This window comes from Mobula hypostoma, chromosome 11, assembly GCF_963921235.1.
Source record: "Mobula hypostoma chromosome 11, sMobHyp1.1, whole genome shotgun sequence".
Classification (NCBI taxonomy): Eukaryota; Metazoa; Chordata; class Chondrichthyes; order Myliobatiformes; family Myliobatidae; genus Mobula; species Mobula hypostoma.
The window spans coordinates 35,568,777-35,588,871 of record NC_086107.1 but is presented as its reverse complement, the minus strand read 5'-3'; the positions used below and the strand labels follow the sequence as shown (position 1 = coordinate 35,588,871).

General features: G+C 42.2%; 1 protein-coding gene across 1 annotated transcript in view; it reads left to right on the top strand.

Moving 5' to 3' along the window:
* The window catches only part of LOC134354260 (serine/threonine-protein kinase BRSK2-like), a 1,028,846-nt gene that overhangs the window by 709,110 nt on the left and 299,641 nt on the right, over nt 1–20,095 (top strand).

Sequence of the window (20,095 nt, the reverse complement as noted above, 5' to 3'; positions counted from 1 at the left end):
CTCATGATGAGCAACACAGCCAACCTCTGTGTCATGAGTAAATTTACCAATCCTCTTTCCTATATTCACATCCAAACTGTTAAGGTACATAACAGACAGTGAGGTTTGCAGCACTGAGAGCGAGAGTATACCACTGGCGGCAGGTTTGTAATCACAAAAACAATCTTCCACCCCACCACTACCCTCTGCTTCCTTTCATTCAGCTAATTTCAGAACAAATTTGCCGCAATTGTCCTGGATCCCATGGGCTCCTACCTTTTAGATCAGCCTCCATTGTTGGATTTTGTCAAAAATCTCACTGAACTCCGTGTAGATTGCATTCACTGCACTAATCTCTTCAACACATGTCCTTGAAAGATTCTATCAGATTAATCAGTCTGGATATCCCTTATCAGATCTTAATAAAGTTATGTTGGCAATCTCTGATCAATACTTGCATCCCCAAGCACAGAATACTACACACTACCTCGGAATTACTTCCACTAATTTGCCAACCAATGGCATTGGCCTCACCTGCCTATAACTCTCCCTTCTACCACATTCGGAAGGAGAAGGTGGCGGCGCGACGCAGCTCACAGTGGCTGCTCTGGAGAAGATACCTGTTATCTGTCAAGTAGTGTGCCGTGCACAATCCTGATTTGATGGAGACAGACGTGAGAAGCACGGAGGAACATCTGGTGAAACTTCTGAAATGCCTGCTTTGCTGTCGCTGCTACTGTGTGATCCAGAATCTCTGGAGGGGAAGGCCCCGAGTCCTCGGCTTTGCTTGTTGCTTGGCGGCCGGGGCGGGGTCGAAGTGCTCAGCAGAGATGGTGCTTGGTGCTCGGTGTCAGAGGGCTGGTTGGAGGCTCAAAGTTTTCGGACGGACTTGGAGTCGGCTGCGGTCGGGTGCTCCTAATGGCGCTGCATCGATAAGTCTGCGGCGCTTGGAGGTTCATGGCAGGAGGAGTTTCTCGCTTTTACTGTCTGCGTGAGATGATGGGGCTATCGGGACTTGAGACATTTTTTTACCATGCCCATGGTCTGCTCTTTATCAAATTACGGTATTGCTTTGCACTGTTGTAACTGTATGTTATAATTATGTGGTTTTGTCAGTTTTAGTCTTGGTTTGTCCTGTGTTTCTGTGATATCTTTCTGGGGGAACATTGTATCATTTTTTAATGCATGCATTTCTAAATGACAATAAATGAGGACTGAGTGTCCTCATAATCTAATCTAATCTAATTCACTATCCTTCAGTCAGTTTTTTGGGCATAGAAGATTTGAAAATTTCTGTCAGAGCCCTAGCAATCTCTTCTCTTGTCTCCCATAATAGCCCGGAGATTTATCCACCTCAGAATTCGAAGATGTGTAATACCTTTTCCTTTTGAATGATAACTTGTCCAGAATTCTACCATCCCTATCCTATATATTTCAGTAACGATCTCCATGAGAATGCAGATCTAACATATTTACACCTTTAATTGATTTCATTCTTTGCCTGGTTAACCTCCTGCCCTTATAAAATGCTTTAGGATTTTCCCTGAGCTTGGTCAAGTCCGAGATATTTCCTAGTGGATTTTTTTTTGTTTCTTTTCATACCCCAAGAACATGCTAATTGGTAGATGAATCGATTACTGTAAATAACTCTAAATATGTATCGGTAGGAGATTCAGGATGCAGTTAATAAACATGTGAAAAAGAATAGATTCCACAGAAGTAAGTGGAGAAATGGCATTGATAAGACTACCCTGAGAGCTGCGGTTGACTCAGTGAGTTAGACAGCTTCTTATATGGTGAGGCACAGGAGAAAAACTCAGGCCATTTTTCACGAATAGTTTAAATTGATATCGATGTCAATGTCTTACAAGAAAAGCCAGTAACATTAATTGTACATAAGCATTCTCATTCTATAGGCCGTGACAATGCAGCACTTTCAAAAACCCACAAAGCAAATTGAATTGCATTGCAAAGCATTTGTAATAAAAGCAAAATGTAATATTTGATGTGATTTGGAATAGTCATTGAGTCTTGCTAAACTGCAGTCTGTTGCAAGGCTGTCCACTCAAATTTAGCTAAAGAAAATTACACAAGTTTACTTGCAGTAATTTTGAAATACTCTATAAATGAGGTGGGAAACAAAATAGATGGATACAACTTTAGACAAATAAACCATTCATGTCACACATGTGATAATTAAATTGCCACTTACTGCTCAGTAGTTTTATGATATGTATCCTCCATCAGCTTTTGAAGAGAAGCTCATTAAAAGACCTTGACTCGATGCATAAGGCTTTTTTTTTGCTGTAGGAAAAATAAGCAGGAAACCAGGAACTGAATTAAGGGTACCCTCGAACAAAACAAAATCTTTTGCAGTGCACTCTAGCCTGGAATTTATCAAGGCTAAATGAATATTCTACACCACATTGTATATTACATTTCATTTCCATTGCAAAATGTAAGAGTGACAACCAAGAGAGATTTGAATAATTTGCAGTGTGTTCAAGCTGCAATTCTTATATGTGTTTTAGTTACAATTAAGTATGGACCAATCTGGTGACATGTTAAGTAAATTTGTTCCCTGGTGGGATATTGAGTCTTGCAAACAAAGTAGATCTGCTAGTTTGATCCCTGTCCACAATGAGTTGGCTTGTCTTGTGCAGCCGTCTTTAATAACAGAATGGATAATTGCTAAAACTGTTACAGACTAAGAAAGGGAAAAAAATCTGTATTCTCTCAAAAGCTACAATCCATACCTGCCCACTGATTGTGTGAACCACTGGAACCACTAAAATAGGCTTCGAGGTGATGACTTTACACTCAAACATGCCCTTTGCCTCAATGTAAAGAACTCAGAATTCAGGAACAGATTTATCCTCACTAACATATGTTATGAAATGTGTTGTTCCAGTAGCAATGCATAAAAATACGGTACATTACAGTCAGAATATGTAAAAATGCTATATATTAAATCAGAATATATAACATTAAATACTATACATTACAATCAGAATATATAACATTAAATACTATACATTACAATCAGAATATATAACATTAAATACTATACATTACAGAATATATAACATTAAATAAGTAGTGCAAAAAGAGAGCAAGTATAGTGAGACAGTGTTGGTCAGTTGGTTCATTGTCTGTTCAAAAATATGTTGGCAGAGGGGAAATGTCAGTTTCGCCGATCTGTATAAAAACAGAAAAATAGCATTTTTCAGGAGAAGATGATAAAAAGATGAAGAACTTTGGAGAATTAAATAATGTATCAAACGGTGGCCCATAAGTTGATGTATGCCCAAAGCAATACACCAACAGCTTTTCAGCTGGTAGTGGCTGAAACTGCAGAAGTTTACAACAACAGGTCCGAGGTCCAAAGCTGACAGTGTTATTGAATTATTACACAATTATAATACACAAAGGACAATTCAGCATGTTGGGTAGGATTCAGAAAGTGGGGAGGGGCGAGAGGGGTGGCAGTTGATAGCCAGACTGGTGCCTAGTCCTTGGGATGTGGACAGTGGCAGGGTGAGGTAGTACTTAGCCAGGCATTAATGGCCTGGTTGAACTTGATGGGGTGATGGAGGAGGCAGACAGGAGATCAATGGTTTGTGAGAGGGTGTGGGAAGAGTTTGTTGGAGAATTTTCGGGGAGTTTTGTATTGTGCTTTGAGCTGATCAGTGGTTCAGAAAGCTCTAATGATTGGAGCCAGGGATACCAAGCTGTTGGGGCATGAAGGTGGGAGCAGTGGATTTTGGCTACATCAATTTTGGTAAACGGTTCCATAACAACCCTCATGATGGCTCATCTAGACATTTAAGATGCATGCTGTCCATGGTAACTTGTCCAATTGGATTCAGAATTGGCTTATCCTTGGAAGGCAGGGTAGTATCCTAAGATGGACCTTACACTGGCTGGAGATTCATGACTAGTTGTGTGGGATGGATGTAGAAGCTATGGAGAAGGTTCAGAAGAGGTTTACCAGCATGCTGCCTGGATTAGAGGGTATATTCTACAAGGAAAGATTGGACAAACTAGGCTTGTTTTCCCTGGAATGGCAAAAGCTGAGAGAGACCTGATAAAACTGTATGGGGCACAGAGAAAGTAGGCAGCATATATCTTTCTCCCAGTGTTGAAACATGGAATACTAGTGTGCATGCATCGAAGGGGAGAGAGGAGAAGTTCAACGGAGATGTGCGAGGAAAGGTTTTATTACACGGAGTGTAATGGGTGCCTGGAATGTGCAGCCGGGGGTGGCGCTAGAGGAACATCAATAATGTAATATCTGTGTGGTGCTTGTCTTATACCGTGTGACTAGCCACCACACTCTGTATGAGAAAATCTACTTGCATATTATGACACTAGGTGTTAGTGGGCCATCAGAAGCTCTATGTATCGGAAGGAGGCAGTGAATAGAAACCACACACTTCCAGAGGTAAGTTTGTTTATAAACTTAGCAATATATACATAATATTTACATGAGTAAGAACAATTCAAAATTCCAACGTTCTGCTTAGATTCCAAATCTCAGATATCAACTGAAAACCAAATTCCTTTTCAGTTCAATTCAGTGAGATTCAATAGAATAACATTTATTACTCCAATTTCTCTAACTAATTAGATCTAGTGTTATTCCCTATTTAAAGACTAACCTTTCCCTTTTTTTAATCCTTAGTTAGAAACTAGTTGAATTCCTGTTCTTAAGTACTATGGTTAACTTCAGTTTCTGTTCCAGGTCAGTATATCTACAAATTCAAATTCAACACAAAAAATATATATATATTTCTTTCTCCCTAGGCCTCCTGTCCCATGATCAGCTCCCTTCTCCAGCCTTGTATTCCTTCTGCCAATCAACTTTCCAGCTCTTAGCTTCATCCCTCCCCCTCCTGTCTTCTCCTATCATTTTGGATCTCCCCTCCCCCTCCCACTTTCAAATCTCTTACTATCTCTTCTATCAGTTAGTCCTGGCAAAGGGTCTCAGCCCGAAACATCAATTGTACTTCTTCCTATAGATGCTGCCTGGCCTACTGCATTCCACCAGCATTTTTGGTGTGTTGCTTGAATTTCCAGCATCTTCAGATTTCCTTGTGTTTGTGTGTGTGTGTGTGTGTGTGTGTGTGTGTGTGTGTGTGTGCGCGCGCGCGCAGTTTAACTCCTTTCACGACAAATTCTCCAACAACATCACAACTTTTAAACAAAATAAATCTCATTCAGTAAATTATCGAAGTATTTGCAAAAATAATCAGTTCTTACAGAAAATCAAGCTCAGATCCTTCGAATAAAAATAAACTTATACATCTAGCCATATTAAATCGCCTACGTCATTAAACATTTTGTTCCCGCGCTGGTTCTTCAATCTTGGGTGGCTGGTCATGAAATAGTGGGTCATCCGTGGAAAGTTGATTCACAAAACTTACAAAAAAAGAAATCTGACCAAATGCTTTGGTATGATTTAACAGAACTAATTTCCAGTTACATGGTAGAGATCTTGGACACTTGTCTCTGCTGATATTGTCTCGCTATAGCTGCTGCTTGTTATGGCCATAGCTTCAATAAACCTTTTATCGACATCGTCTCTCCTCCAGGGGTTTCACCCTGAAGTTTTCAACTAAGTAGGGTTGATACTCTCACTACTAATCCCACTCTTAACAGTTTATATCTTTAGTTTCTAAAAGTTTTCTGCATTTCTGTCTCTTGTCCATGCCCGTGTCAGCCACGCCTTGTCCTTGCATAACTTTTTCCCAAGTTCTCTCTTTTTTAATAAATCAGTAAACTGCGTTTTCATCCCTCCACAGGTGGAGCTTTCTACTGTCACATCTCTGGGTTTAATTAATCTGGGTTACAAATAGCGACACTTAAAATACTCTCAGATAAGCACATTAACATGCAGAGAATAAAAGGACGTTGACCATGTTCAGGCAGAAGGGATTAGGTGTCATTAGCTTAATTGATTTGGCACAACATCATACACCAAAGGGCCTGTCCTTGTTCCATGCTGTATGTTAAATACACGCTTGGTGTGATCAGGAAGTTTGGAGGACCGGGCCTGAAACATTAGGGCTCCAATGTATCAGAAATGTTCAATGAGATTGTTATGTTGGTACGGTGTGGAGCCTAATGAGAGAAAATAAGTAATGGAAATTACCTTAGTGGATTCCCAGCACAGAGTGGTATTATTAAAACCTGTTTGTTCCAGCATTGAGTTATAACGGGTGCCCTTATGAGCAAAGTGCACTAAATCTCCCAGCAATGTGTCGAAAGGAACAATACACAGGGAATCAAATCAGAACCAGAATCAGATTTATTATCACTGACATTTCATGAAAAATGTGGTGTTTGCTGGCAGCCCTACAGTGCAAAAACATAAACAGTACTATAAATTACAAACATAAATATATAGTGCAAAAGAAAAGGAACAACAAAGTTGTGTTGATGGACTGTTCAGAAATTTGATGGCGGGGGAAGGAATCTGTTCCTATTGGGTATGTGTCTTCAGGCTCCTCTACTTCCTCCTTGAAGGTAGTAATTAGAAGAGGACATGTCCAGGATGGTAAAGGCCCTTGATGATGGATAGCCAAGGGTGCTTTGTGTCCAGACGTACCTGTTCAAAATTGCAGATTAGCAGGATTCATTAGGAACGGGTCACGGTTGCATTCCACTCCTGAAAAAAGTAATTTATTGACACTAACAAAAATAACTGTGTATGGGTGCTTTATGTGTAGCGATATTCCCTAAATTTCCATTTTCAGAAATTTGCTGCAGAGTGTCCTGGAATAAGGTCCATGGGGACTGGAATGGAGATGCTTTTTCCAAAGTTTCTGAACTAGATCATGGTTATGAGCCTGATAATAGTAGGCTTTCCAGAATCCAATTACCTTGTAGTTGTTAATGTGTAACAAATTTGAATCTACTTTAAAAGCAGGTGATTGTTCAATTTCTCTGGATCTATGAAGGGTATACATCTAATGCTGTCATGGTGTTAGATAAGAGACATACATATAATGTACGTAAACAATATTATAAAAGATCATCGGTGAAGGCAAAAAGATCATATTTAGTTATTCTTTTTATGCTTACTGAGGCCAAACTAATTGCAGTTTTTTGCAATCATTTCCCATGTCTAGATTAAAGAATTGCAGTCTCCTTACCAATAGTCAGAGAGATGAGTGTAGGGATATAATTAACTTCTGTATCAGTCTGCATAAAATAGTTTGTGTTGCTTCACTGAAATTCTCTTCTCTGGAGATTATTTACTTACTGATGCTCTCAGCTGAAGTTCCTCTATTAAAAGTATTCTACGAGTGGGAAATGTTGATTCAGCATTCCAAAGCCGCAAAGTTAAATTACATAATGTGATGGGAGTTGCATGGTGCTCAGAATGAAAGGATGGATTTTGGCTCCCCATTTAAAAAGAAGCAAGTGTCAGACAACCATTCAAATGTAGAGTTTTCAACTAAACACTAGTATCAGGACATTGAATCCTCCAATTTGTTCTGGTAATAACTGGGTTTGTTTGAGACAGAGATTGATTAGTTCTTGATTAGCAAAGGAGTTAAGGATTAAACGGAGAAGGCCAGAGGTGGGGGTTGAAAAAAGTCATCCATGATTGAATGGCAGATTGGTCTAAATGGGCTAATATGGCCACCTCTACATCTTAGGGTGCAATGGTTACCGCACCGATTGCAGAACCCAATTTAATAGAAATTCTGTATCACTTACACAGGAGAATTGCGTCTTGCATCCTGCTTCATTGATTTCCATATGATTGCTGGTAAAGGATTAGGATGAAAAGGACTGTTGAATATATTTCTAGATTAATGTTTAAAATGATTGGCTTCAAGTTTAATAGTTTATTTAAATGTCTCTGAGTGTTAACATCTGGCAGTCTGGAGGCAAGGCCTTGCCAGCTGTGAAAGCTTTCAGTGTATTTTCAGGGAAGGGAATGCCTCAGTAAACCGCTGGAGATCACATTGCATATAGACCTGCTGAGTATAAATGAGTAGATACTGCAGGCGTCAATTCCATGCAGGGGACCAAGCAACAAAACCTGGCATGGTATCTGACAAAGTTGCTTAGATTTTTTTAGAAATAGAGAAAATGTAATGCACCTCACATTTTCCAAGAGGATATCAAAATTAACATTATTTATTTGTTGTTTATCGGGGTGTGCTGATCAACTGGCTGGAGTGTTCACTGAGAGGTTTATCCTCTTGCTTTGACAATCTAAGGCACCCACCTGCTTCAAGCAGGCTTCAATTATACTGGTATCTAAGAAGAACGTGGTAACCTGCCTCGATGACTATCATTTGATGGCACTTATATCCACCGTGATGAAGTGTTTTGAGAGGTTGGTGATGAAGCATATCAACTCCTGCCTGAGAAGAGACTTGGATCCACTCCAATTTGCCTAAGAGCACAGCAGGTCTCCAGCAGATGCTCAGCATTTAATACTGTCATCCCCTCAAAACTAATCAATAGGCTTCAAGACCTGGGCATCAATATTAAGGTTGGCAGGAACATCTCCTTCACAATTTCCATCAGCACAGGTGGACCACAAGGCTCTGTTAGCCTTACACTTGTGACTGTGTGGCTGAGCACAGCTCCAATGCCATAATTAAGTTTGCTGATGACACCGCTATCATAGGCCAAATCAGAGGTGATGATGAATCAGCATTTAGGAGGGAGACTGAAAATCTGGCTGAGTGGTCCCACAATAACAATCTCTTATTCAATATCAACAAGATCAAGGAGTTACACACATCAAAGTTGCTGGTGAACGCAGCAGGCCAAGCAGCATCTGTAGGAAGAGGTGCAGTCGACGTTTCAGGCCGAGACCCTTCGTCAGGACTAACTGAAGGAAGAGTGAGTAAGGGATTTGAAAGTTGGAGGGGGAGGGGGAGATCCAAAATGATAGGAGAAGACAGGAGGGGGAGGGATAGAGCCAAGAGCTGGACAGGTGATAGGTAAAAGGGGATACGAGAGGATCATGGGACAGGAGGTCCGGGAAGAAAGACAAGGAGGGGGGGGACCCAAAGGATGGGCAAGAGGTATATTCAGAGGGACAGAGGGAGAAAAAAGAGAGTGAGAGAAAGAATGTGTGCATAAAAATAAGTAACAGATGGGGTACGAGGGGGAGCTGGGGCCTTAGCGGAAGTTAGAGAAGTCGATGTTCATGCCATCAGGTTGGAGGCTACCCAGACGGAATATAAGGTGTTGTTCCTCCAACCTGAGTGTGGCTTCATCTTTACAGTAGAGGAGGCCGTGGATAGACATGTCAGAATGGGAATGGAATGTGGAATTAAAATGTGTGGCCACTGGGAGATCCTGCTTTCTCTGGCGGACAGAGCGTAGATGTTCAGCAAAGCGGTCTCCCAGTCTGCGTCAGGTCTCGCCAATATATAAAAGGCCACATCGGGAGCACCGGACGCAGTATATCACCCCAGTCGACTCACAGGTGAAGTGTTGCCTCACCTGGAAGGACTGTTTGGGGTATGCAGAAATGAGTTCGGTGGGGCAGGAGCAAGCTGAGACGATAGGTCGGCCAGGACAGGCAGGTTTGTGGATCTTGGGTAGGAGGTAGAAATGGGAAGTGCGGGGTGTGGGAACTATAAGGTTGGTAGCAGTGGATGGGAGATCCCCTGAGCGGATAAAGTCGGTGATGGTGTGGGAGACAATGGCCTGGTGCTCCTTAGTGGGGTCACGATCGAGGGGTAAATAAGAGGAGGTATCCGCGAGTTGTCGCTGTGCCTCGGCAAGGTAGAGGTCAGTACGCCAGTCTACAACAGCACCCCACTTATCGGCGGGTTTAATAATAAGGTTAGGATTAGTGCGGAGGGAGTGGAGAGCAGAGCGTTCCGAAGGAGTGAGGTTGGAATGGGGACAAGGTGCGGTGAAGTCGAGACGGTTGATGTCCCATCGGCAGTTAGCGATAAAGAGATCCAGAGCAGGCAGAAGACCAGAGCAGGGTGTCCATGAAGAAGAGGAGGGTTGAAGACGGGAGAAGGGGTCAGCAGTGGGGGTGGAAGAGTCCTTGCCGAAGAAGTAGGCTCGGAGACGGAGACGGCGGAAGAAAAGTTCCGCATTGTGGCGAACACGGAACTCGCTGAGGTGTGGGCGAAGGGGGACAAAGGTGAGGCCCTTACTGAGAACAGAGCGTTCTGCCTCTGACAGTTGAAGGTCGGAGGGGATGGTAAAGACCCGGCACGGATGAGAGCTGGGATCAGAGGGGGGGAGGGCGGAGGCTGGGGGTGTCAAGAGAGGAAGATGGAGCCTCTGAGGGCCCAGGAGTTGATGGTGGGATCTGAGGAAGATGGGGCTGCGGAGTGGTGGTGGGGGAAGGGGAGACGGGAGTCACAACAGCAGCACATAAAGACCCGCCCTGGAGTTCAAGGCTGGCGTCGCAGTTGGTTGTGCAATCGCTGTGAAGGTGTCCATGGTCGTTGCTGGAGTCCGGGTTTTGAATATGCCCTGAGGTGTTGGAGCCGCCGAGATCAACGGCAGGGGCCGCAATCTGAAGTTATGTGCTGCTGTTCATGAGGTTCATGAGCCAGTCTTCAACAGGGGATCTGAGGCGGAGAAGGTCAGCAAATTTAAATTGCTAGGTGTCATCATTTCAGAGGACTTGACCTGGGCCCAGCATGTAAGTGCAATTACGAGGAAAGCACGCCAGCACCTCTGCTTCCTTAGGGATTTGTGATGGTTCAGCATGACGTCTAAAACTTTGATGTGTGATGGAGTGTATATTGACTGGCTGCATCACAGCCCGGTAGGGAAACACCAATGCCCTTCAACGGAGAGTCTTACAAAAAATAGTGGATATGGCCCAGTCCATCATAAGTAAAGGCCTCCCCACCATTGAGCACATCCATACGGAAGTGCTGGCTGCCGTAGGAAAGCAGAATCCATCATCAGGAATCCACAACACCTAGGTCCTGCTCTCATCTCACTGCTGCCATCAGGAAGAAGGTACAGGAGCCTCAGGACTCACACCACCAGGTTCAGGAACAGTTATTACCCCTCAGCCATCAGGCTCTTGAACTAGTGGAGGTAACTTCACTCAACTTCACCACCCCATCACTGTACTGTTCCCTTTCAAGGACTTCTCATCTCATGTTCTCAATATTTATTGCTTATTTATTTGTTGTTATTATTATCTCTTTTTCTCTTTTGCACACTGGCTGCTTGTCTGCCCTGTTGGGTGCAGTTTTTCATTGATTCCATTTACTCAGTTGTTGGATTTACTGATTATGCATGCAAGGACATTAATCTCAAGATTGTAAATGGTGACATATATGTGCCTTGAGAGTAAAGTTACTTTGATCTTTGAACTTTCAACTTTTTTTCCAGAAACATTAACTGTGATTCAGAACACAGATTATTGCTTCTCCACCACATGGTCATGGATTATGTCCATGCCATTAACTGGATTCCTGAAGCAAACTGTGATACTGAGTTAGGATCCACCCAAGAACACCTTGAAACCTTATGATCCACATAAGTACAGATAGACTGCTGAACCTTCATGATGCTTCATAAGCTATTAAAACTTGCTCAGAAGTTTTTCTAAGATCTGAATTCCCTCCTTGAATTCTCTGCCCTCTACCTTCCTTGCATTCTTTAAGACACCTTAAAAGCTGCACTTCTGACCTAGTGGATCATTGCCATGTTTGATTAGACACCCATGAAGCCTTGAGATGTTTTGTTACAAGGGAATGTTTGCCAGTGCAAGAGAAACAGACAAAGTGTACTTTTAGTTATTACACCATAATTGATCCCTTTCCATTTGCACTGATCTTACACTCACCCCATTTTTATTCTCTGTATATTCCCATCAATTCCACCCAGCCCAAATTATACCACTGACCTCCACAGCAGGGGTAATTTACGGTGGTCAATGCATCTTGCAAGCATGCACGTCTTTGGGCTCGATGATCTATTAGTGGAGCTGCTGTCTCTCAGCTCCAGCAACGTGGATTTAATCCTAAACTCTAGTGTTATCTATGTGGAGAGTGCATGTTCTCTCTGCCATCACTCACTTTCTATGGGTGCTCCAGTTTCTTCCCACATCCCAAAAGTCCATAGGTTGGTAGTTTAATTGACCACTGTAAATTACCAATTGTGTATAGTGAGTGGTGGAATCTGGGGGAAGTCCATGAGAATGTGAGGAGAATATATTACGGGGAAAATTAGTGGGGAATGAGATTGTTCTGTAAATCAGCATTGTTTCAATGGGCTAATAAGTACTCCTATCTTGTATGGAAATGGTAACAGTAGGATCAGCACTTTTTTTTTACAGTGCTGTAACAGAAATATTTTAGAATTTATTCTTTCTTCTGTTCTGATTCACCAGTGAGGTGTTCACAAACAGAGAAGATACTATACACGTGTTAAATGTTATAAAGACACTACACTGTTTGGAACATATGAAAACTCTTCATTGTCATCGGGTAGCATGGTAGAGTGGCAGTTAGCATAACACAATTACAGTGCCAGCGACCCAGGTTCACTTCCGCTGCTGTCAGTAGGGACTTCCTCTCTGTCACCATAAGGGTTAACTCTCGGTGTTTCTGTTTAAACCTTATATGTATACGTGTGTGTGTGTCCTCAGAAGAGGATGTTTTTCACCACTATTTACTCTCAAGGCTGTGGACTACACTCTTTTACTTTATCCAAACATTTCCACATTTCAAGATGGCACTATTTTGACTGACGACCACTATTTTGTGTTATACACACATTAAGTAACTGTCATTGCCGATTATAAAAGAACTGGGCCTAGAGCACGTGCACTCTTGTGACTCAAGCATTGTTTTTTATCTTATGTGTGCACAAGGAGAACACATGCACCCCTATTACCCACACTGTTCTGAACAGAAAACTGCTATTTTATACAGAATTGGCTTATCAATTAATGACTATTTTCTGTTGGTCTTCACAGTGGAGGGCATGTCTAACATGCCAAAGAGAGATGTTATGGACGTGATGGGAGATGAGGACCTCAATACAATCGCTGTCACTAAAGAGGTAGTGCTGAGCAAACTTGTGGGCCTGAAGATAGACAAGTCCCCTGTTCCTAATGGAATGCATCCCTGGGACTGAAAGAAATGGCAGGAGTTATAGTACAGACTTTGGTGATAATTTACCAAAATTCTCTAGACTCTGGGCAGGTCCCGGCTAATTGGAAGACGGTGAATGTCATGCCACTGTTTAATAAAGGATGCAGGTAACTGGAGGCTAGTTAGTTTAACATCTAGTTGAGAAAATTCTTTAAGTTTCATTAAAGAAGAAATAGTGAGGCATCTGGAAAGAAATGGATCCAGACGCAGCATGGATTCAGCAAAGGCAGGTCCTGTTTGACAAACTGACTGGAGTTCTTTGAGGATATAACAAGCACAGTGGATAGAGGGGCACAGATGGACCTTATTTTCTTGGATTTCCAGAAGGCGTTCAATAACGCCTTCAGAGTTGTTACTCTGGTTGGCAATCAGTGGTGAGTGGTGTGACGCAGGGGTCGGTGCTGAGCCCACAACTGTTCACAATATACATTAACAATGTGGAAGAGTGAACTGATTGTAATGTATCTAAGTTTGCTGATGACACTAAATTAAATGGAAAAGCAAATTGTGCAGGGGATAGGGAGATATAGATAGGATAAGTGAGTGGGCAAGAGAGATATAGATAGGATAAGCGAGTGGGCAAGGGTCTGGCAGATGGAGTACAATGCTGGTAAATGTGAGGTCATTCACTTTGGAAGGGAAAATGGAAAGGCAGATTTTTATTTAAATAGTGAAAGATTGCAGTATGTTGCTTTACAGAGGGACTTGGGAATGCTTGTGCATGAATCACAAAAGGTTGGACTGCAGGTGCAGCAGGCTATCAAGAAGACAAATGTGATGTTGACCTTCGTTGCTAGAGTGATTGAATTTAAGAGCAGGGAGGTTATGTTGCAACTATACAGGGTACTGGTGAGGCCACACCTGGAGTGCTGCATGCAGTTCTGGTCTCCTTACTTGAAGAATGTACTGGCTTTGAAGGTGGTGCAGAGGAGGTTCACTAGGTTGATTCCAGAGATGAGAGGTTTAGACAATGAGGAGAGATTGAGTCATCTGGGCCTGTACTCGCTGGAATTCAGAGGAATGAGATGAGATCTTATAGAAACATTTTAAATTATAAAAGGTATAGATAAGATAGAGGTAGGAAAGTTGCTTCCACTGATAGGTGAGACTAGAACTAGGGGACATCGCCTCAAGATTGGGGGGAGTAGATTTAGGATGGAGATGAGCAGGAACTGCTTTTCCTAGAGGGTGGTGAATCTGTGGAATACGCTGCCCAATGAAGAAGTGGAGGCTACCTCAGTAAACATATTTAAGACAAGTTTGTATAGATTTTTGCATAGTAGGGGAATTAAGGGTTATGCGGGAAAGAAAGGTAGGTGGAGATGAGTCCATGGCCAGATCAGCCATGATCTTAATGAATGGCGGAGCAGGCTCGATGGGCCATGTGGCCTACTCCTGCTCCTATTTCTAATGTTCTTATGTATATTGCATATCTTTGAATTCCTTACTCGCGAGACCCATCACCATTCACAATAGAGCTGTTAAATTCAATCAAAACTTCAAGCGGACAGCCGATGCTACTTTGAAGTTAGTAAAGATAAGTTGTTGGGTGTGTTTCATATCCTTCTGCTATCTCGTCTATCTCTGGCACCCCCTGTGGTGTAAAGGGAAGCAATGTCTCAGGAAGATCTTCCTGGAAAAGTCTCACTACAGAGGCTATGCTCGTCAGACTTAAGTATACACTGCTGAAGTCAATAAAGCCTATCTCGTCCGTAGTGATCAGAGGTGTCTCTGGTGGTCTCACTTCAAAAGCCTCGCTTGACTACAACTGCCCCAGGCTATCCTTGCCTCACCATGACTTCCACATAAGGAGAAATCAAAGATGACTTCTGGTGAATTTAACTCTTGCCTTTCAAGTGCTTTTGGGGGATACTGTACCTGAGCTACTGTGTTATTAGAGTGAAATTTTATAGTCATGATCTTCTCTTATGAATTGATTTTTGTGTACCAGTTCCTTAAGATTTATTTATAACAACGTAAAAAAAAAGTGTTCTCATTTAAAACTTATCACATGTTTCTTTGTACAGAGTTTCTTTTAAGAGACCCTGGTTAGGTACATGGAGCTTAGAAAAATAGAGGGTTATGGGTAACCCTGGGTAATTTCCAAGGTAAGGCCATGTTCGGCACAACTTTGTGGGCTGGAGGGCCCGTATTGTGCTGTAGGTTTTCTGTGTTTCTAAGTCAGTGAGTATAGCGTGACCTGCTGGCATTCTTCCATACCGTGTGATTCTTCACATATATTTGTAGAGCAGGCTTGAAGGGCCGAATGCCCTACTCCTATTCCTGTTTTATATTTTTTTCTTGACAGATTACTGATGCTAAGCAGGGACATTCCCTTTATCGTCCTTTTGCACTAATAAAAAGGGCCAGGCTATTAACGAGGCACTTTCTGTTCACTTAAGTGACCTCAGTGAGTGTGAGTCAGAAATGCCATCAATCCCAAGATGCCACCACCTTCTCCCTGAAACCAAGAAAAATGAAGTTGTTCCCTTACAGACACTTTGTGGCCTTGATGTTGCTGTGGTGAGTTGAGAAGCATGTCACCTGGGAATTCACAGTGCAGAGTAGGTGAAGAAAAATTCTCATGCTTACCTCCACAGAGTGGAGGAATTCCGACAGAAGATGTGGCCAAAGATTCACTGCTCTCCTCCACCCCTCCCCAACTGAATGTCACATGTCCTGTGAATAACAAACTTTGAAAATCTGCTCTTGTGAATACATTGATCTTCAGACAGATTTAGGTTTCTCAGAATGGGCCGTTCACTGAAGTAGGTCTCTTTGCCTTTGATCTCAAGGCACAGTCTCGTTGAATGACCTGCTGCTCTTGTCTGAAAACCTGCAGTAATGGAGTTTTGCTGATATAATCAGTACTGAGGCACCCATTATGTATCTCCACTTCCTGTCAGATGAGCAACTCTGTGGACTTTGAAAGATATTTTAGTGCTGAGTCTGAGACTTCCTGGTCAATTATACTTATACTTTATACTTTACTTTACTGCCGCCAAACAATTGGTACTAGAACGTACAATCATCACAGCGATATTTGATTCTGCGCTTCACACTCTCTGGATTACAAATATTAAATATTAAAAATAGTTAAAACTAGTAAATATTAAAAATTTAAATTATAAATCCTAAGTAGAAAATTGAAAAATGGGAAGTAAGGTAGTGCAAAAAAATCCTGATGTCAGCAGAATATCTTGTACAGTAATACAGCTTCATAGATCTGTTCACCAGTTCCAAATTTGTTATTGTATGGAGCTTTCCAGTTCATAAGACCAGATGACCATAAGATATAGGAGCAGAATTAGGCCATTTGGCCCATCAAGTTTGCTCTGTCATTTCATCATGGCTGATCCAGAACATCCTTCCATAGATAAGACCATAAGACATAGGAACAGAATTAGGCCATTTGGCGCATCGAGTCTTCTCCACCATTCAATCATGGCTGAATCCTTTTTTTCCCTTTCTTAGCCCCACTCCCCGGCCTTCTCCCTGTAACCTTTGATGCCGTGGCCAATCAAGAACCTATGAAGCTCTGCCTTAAATACACCAAACGGCCTGGCCTCCACAGCTGCCTGTGGTAGTAAGTTCCACAAATTCACCACCCTCTGGCTGATGAAATTTCAACGATTTTTGAAAGATCATTTACCAGTGCCTCCACAATCTCTACTGCTACCTCTTTCAGAAACCTAGGGTACAATTCATCTGGTCTGAGTGACTTATGTAGCCTTAGGTCTTTCAGCTTTTTGAGCAATATTTCCCTTGTAATAGTAACTGCACTGACTTCTCTTCCCTTCAACATCTGGCTAGCAGTGTCTTCCACAGTGAAGACTGGTGCAAAATACTCATTTAGTTCATCTGCCATCTCCTTGTCCTCCGTTATTTTTTCTCCAACCTCATTTTCTAGCAGTCCTATATCCACTCTCATCTCTGTTTTATTTTTTACATACTTGAAAAAGCTTTTACTATCCACTTTGATATTGTTTGCTGGCTTGCTTTCATATTTCATCTTTTCCCTCCTAATGATTTTTTAGTTCTCTCTGTAGGTTTTTAAAAGCTTCCCAATCCTCTATCATCCTGCTAATTTTTGGTTTGTTGTATACTCTCTCTTTTGCTTTTACATTAGCTTTGATTTCCTTTGTCAGCCACGGTTGTACTATTTTGCCATTTGAGTATTTCTTCATTTTTGCAATACATCTGTCCTTCCCCTTCCTCATTTCCCCCCAAAACTCACGCCATTGCTGCTCAGCTGTCATCCCTGCCAGCATCTCCTTCCTATTTACTTTGGCCAACTCTTCTCTCATTCTACTGTAATTCCCTTTACTCCACTGAAATGCTGCTACATCAAACTTTACTTTCTCCCAATCAAATTTCAAATTGAACTCCATCATATTGTGATCACTGCCTCCTAAGGGTTCACCTCCGGTTCATTACATAACAGCCAGTCCAGTATAGCCAATCCCCTAGTAGGCTCAAAGACAAATTGCTCTAAAAAGCCATCTCATAAGAATTCAACAAACTCTGTCTTGAGATCCACTACCAACCTAATTTTCCCAATCAACCTGCATGTTAAAATCTCCCATGGCTCTCATAACATTGTCCTTTTGACACACCTTTTCTGTTTCCCGTTGTAATCTGTGGTCCACATCCCGGCTACTGTTGGGAGGCATGTATATGACTACCATCAGGGTCCTCCTACCCTTGCAGTTTCTTAAATCAACCCACAAAATTCAACATCTTTCTTTTTGATGCCAATCTTTGCCAGCAGAACCACACCACCCCCTCTGCCTACCTTCCTATCCCTCTGCTATAATATGAAACCTTGGACGTTCAGCTCCCAACTACAACCATTCCTAAGCCATGATTCAGTGATGGCCACAACATCACACCTGACAATCTGCAATAGTGCAACAAGATCATCCACCTTATTTCTTATGCTCCGTGCATTGAGATATGACACTTTGAGTACTGTATTTGCTACCCTTTTTGATCCTGCATCCCTAATGCACTGATACTCACTCTGCTGGCTGCAATTTTGTCCTATCATCTGCCTTCTCTTCCTGACAGTCTGACTGCATGCTATCTTTGCTTTTTTATCATCTGTCCTATCCTGAGACTCTATTTCCCACCCCTCTGTCAAATTAGTTTAAACCCTCCCCAACAGCCCTAACGAACGTGCTGTGAGAATATTGGTCCCCCTCTGGTTCAGGTGCAACCCATCACTTTTGTGCAGGTTATACCTCCCCCAGAAGAGATCCCAATGATCCAAGAACCTGAACCCTGACCCCTGCACCAGCTTCTCAGTCACGCATTTATCTGCCAAATCATCCTGTTTCTACCCTCACTGGCATGTGGCACAGGCAGCAATCCAGAAATTACTACCCTGGAGGCCCAGCTTCTCAGCTTTCTGCCTAGATCTCTAATTTTTTTTTCATCAGGACCTCTTGCATTTCCTTCCTGTGTCATTGGCATGTAACGGTTTCTTCCCCCAAGCCATCAGACTCCTCAATACCCAAAGCCTGGACTGACACCAACCTACTGCCCTGCACTGTGCCTATTGTCTTGTTTATTATTTATTGTAATGCCTGCACTGTTTTGTGTACTTTATGCAGTCCTAGGTAGGTCTGTTGTCTAGTGTCATTTTTGTGTTGTTTTATATAGTTTAGTGTAGTTTTTGTATTGTTTCATGTAGCATCAAGTTCCTGAAAAGCATTGTTTCATTTTTACTGTGTACTGTACCAGCAGTTATGGTCGAAATGACAATAAAAAGTGACTTGACTCGACTTGGTTCCAATATATACCAAGACATCTGGCTGCTCTCCCTCTCCCTCCAAACTGTTGTGGACGTGATCCGAGACATCACTGACCCTGGCACCTGGAAAGCAACGTACTATCCAGGTGTCCCTTTCATGTCCACGGAATCTCATGTCTGTTCCCCTGACTATTGAGTCCCCATCACTACCGCTCCCAAAAGGGGCACAAAACTGCTCACAGTACTCCTAGTGAGGCCTCACTAGTGCCTCAACATTACATCCTGGTTTAATATTCTAATCCTCTTGAAATGAATGATAACATTGCATTTGCCTCCCTTGCCACCAACTCAACCTGCAAATTAACCTTTAAGAAATCCTGTATGAGGACTCCCAACTCCCCTTGCACCTCCGATTTTTGAATTTTCTCTCCATTTAAAATATAGTTTATGCTCTTATTTCTTCTACCGAAGTGCATGACGATACACTTCCTGACACTGTATATTATCTGCCACTACTTTGCCTATTCTCCTTATCCGTCTAAGTCCTTCTGTAGCTGTTTGCTTTCTCAACTCATCCTGCCCCTCCACATTTCTTTGTATCATCTGCAGACTTGGGCCCAAAACCATCAATTACATCATCCAAATCATTGGCAACAAAGTAAAAAGAATTAGTCCTGACCCCGACCTCTGTGGAATACCACTAATCATTGTCAGCCAACCAGAAAAGGCTCCCTTTATTGCCACTCTTTGCATCTTACTCTATCCATGCTAGTATCTTTCCTGTACTACCAAGAGCTCTTAATTTGCTAAGCAGCCTCATATGTGGCATTTTGTCAATGCCCTTCCTAAAATCCAAGTATACATCATTCTCCTTTGTCTATCCTGCTTGTTATTTCTTCAAAGAATTTTAACAGATTTGTCAAGCATGATTTTCCTGAAGGATTCCATGTTGACTCTGGCCTATTTTATCATGTACCTCCAAGTACCCTGAAACCACATCCTTAATAATCAACTCCAACATCTTTCCACCACTGAGGTCAGACTAACTGGCCTGTAATTTTCTTTCTTCTGCCTATCTCCTTCTTGATGAGTTGAGTGACATTTACAGTTTTCCAGTGCCAAGCTCCATTGTTTCTTGAAAGATCATTACTAATGCCACCACAATATCTTCAGCCATTTCTTTCAGAAACCTGGGGTGTAGACCATCTGTTCCAGGTGATTTATCTACCTTCAGACC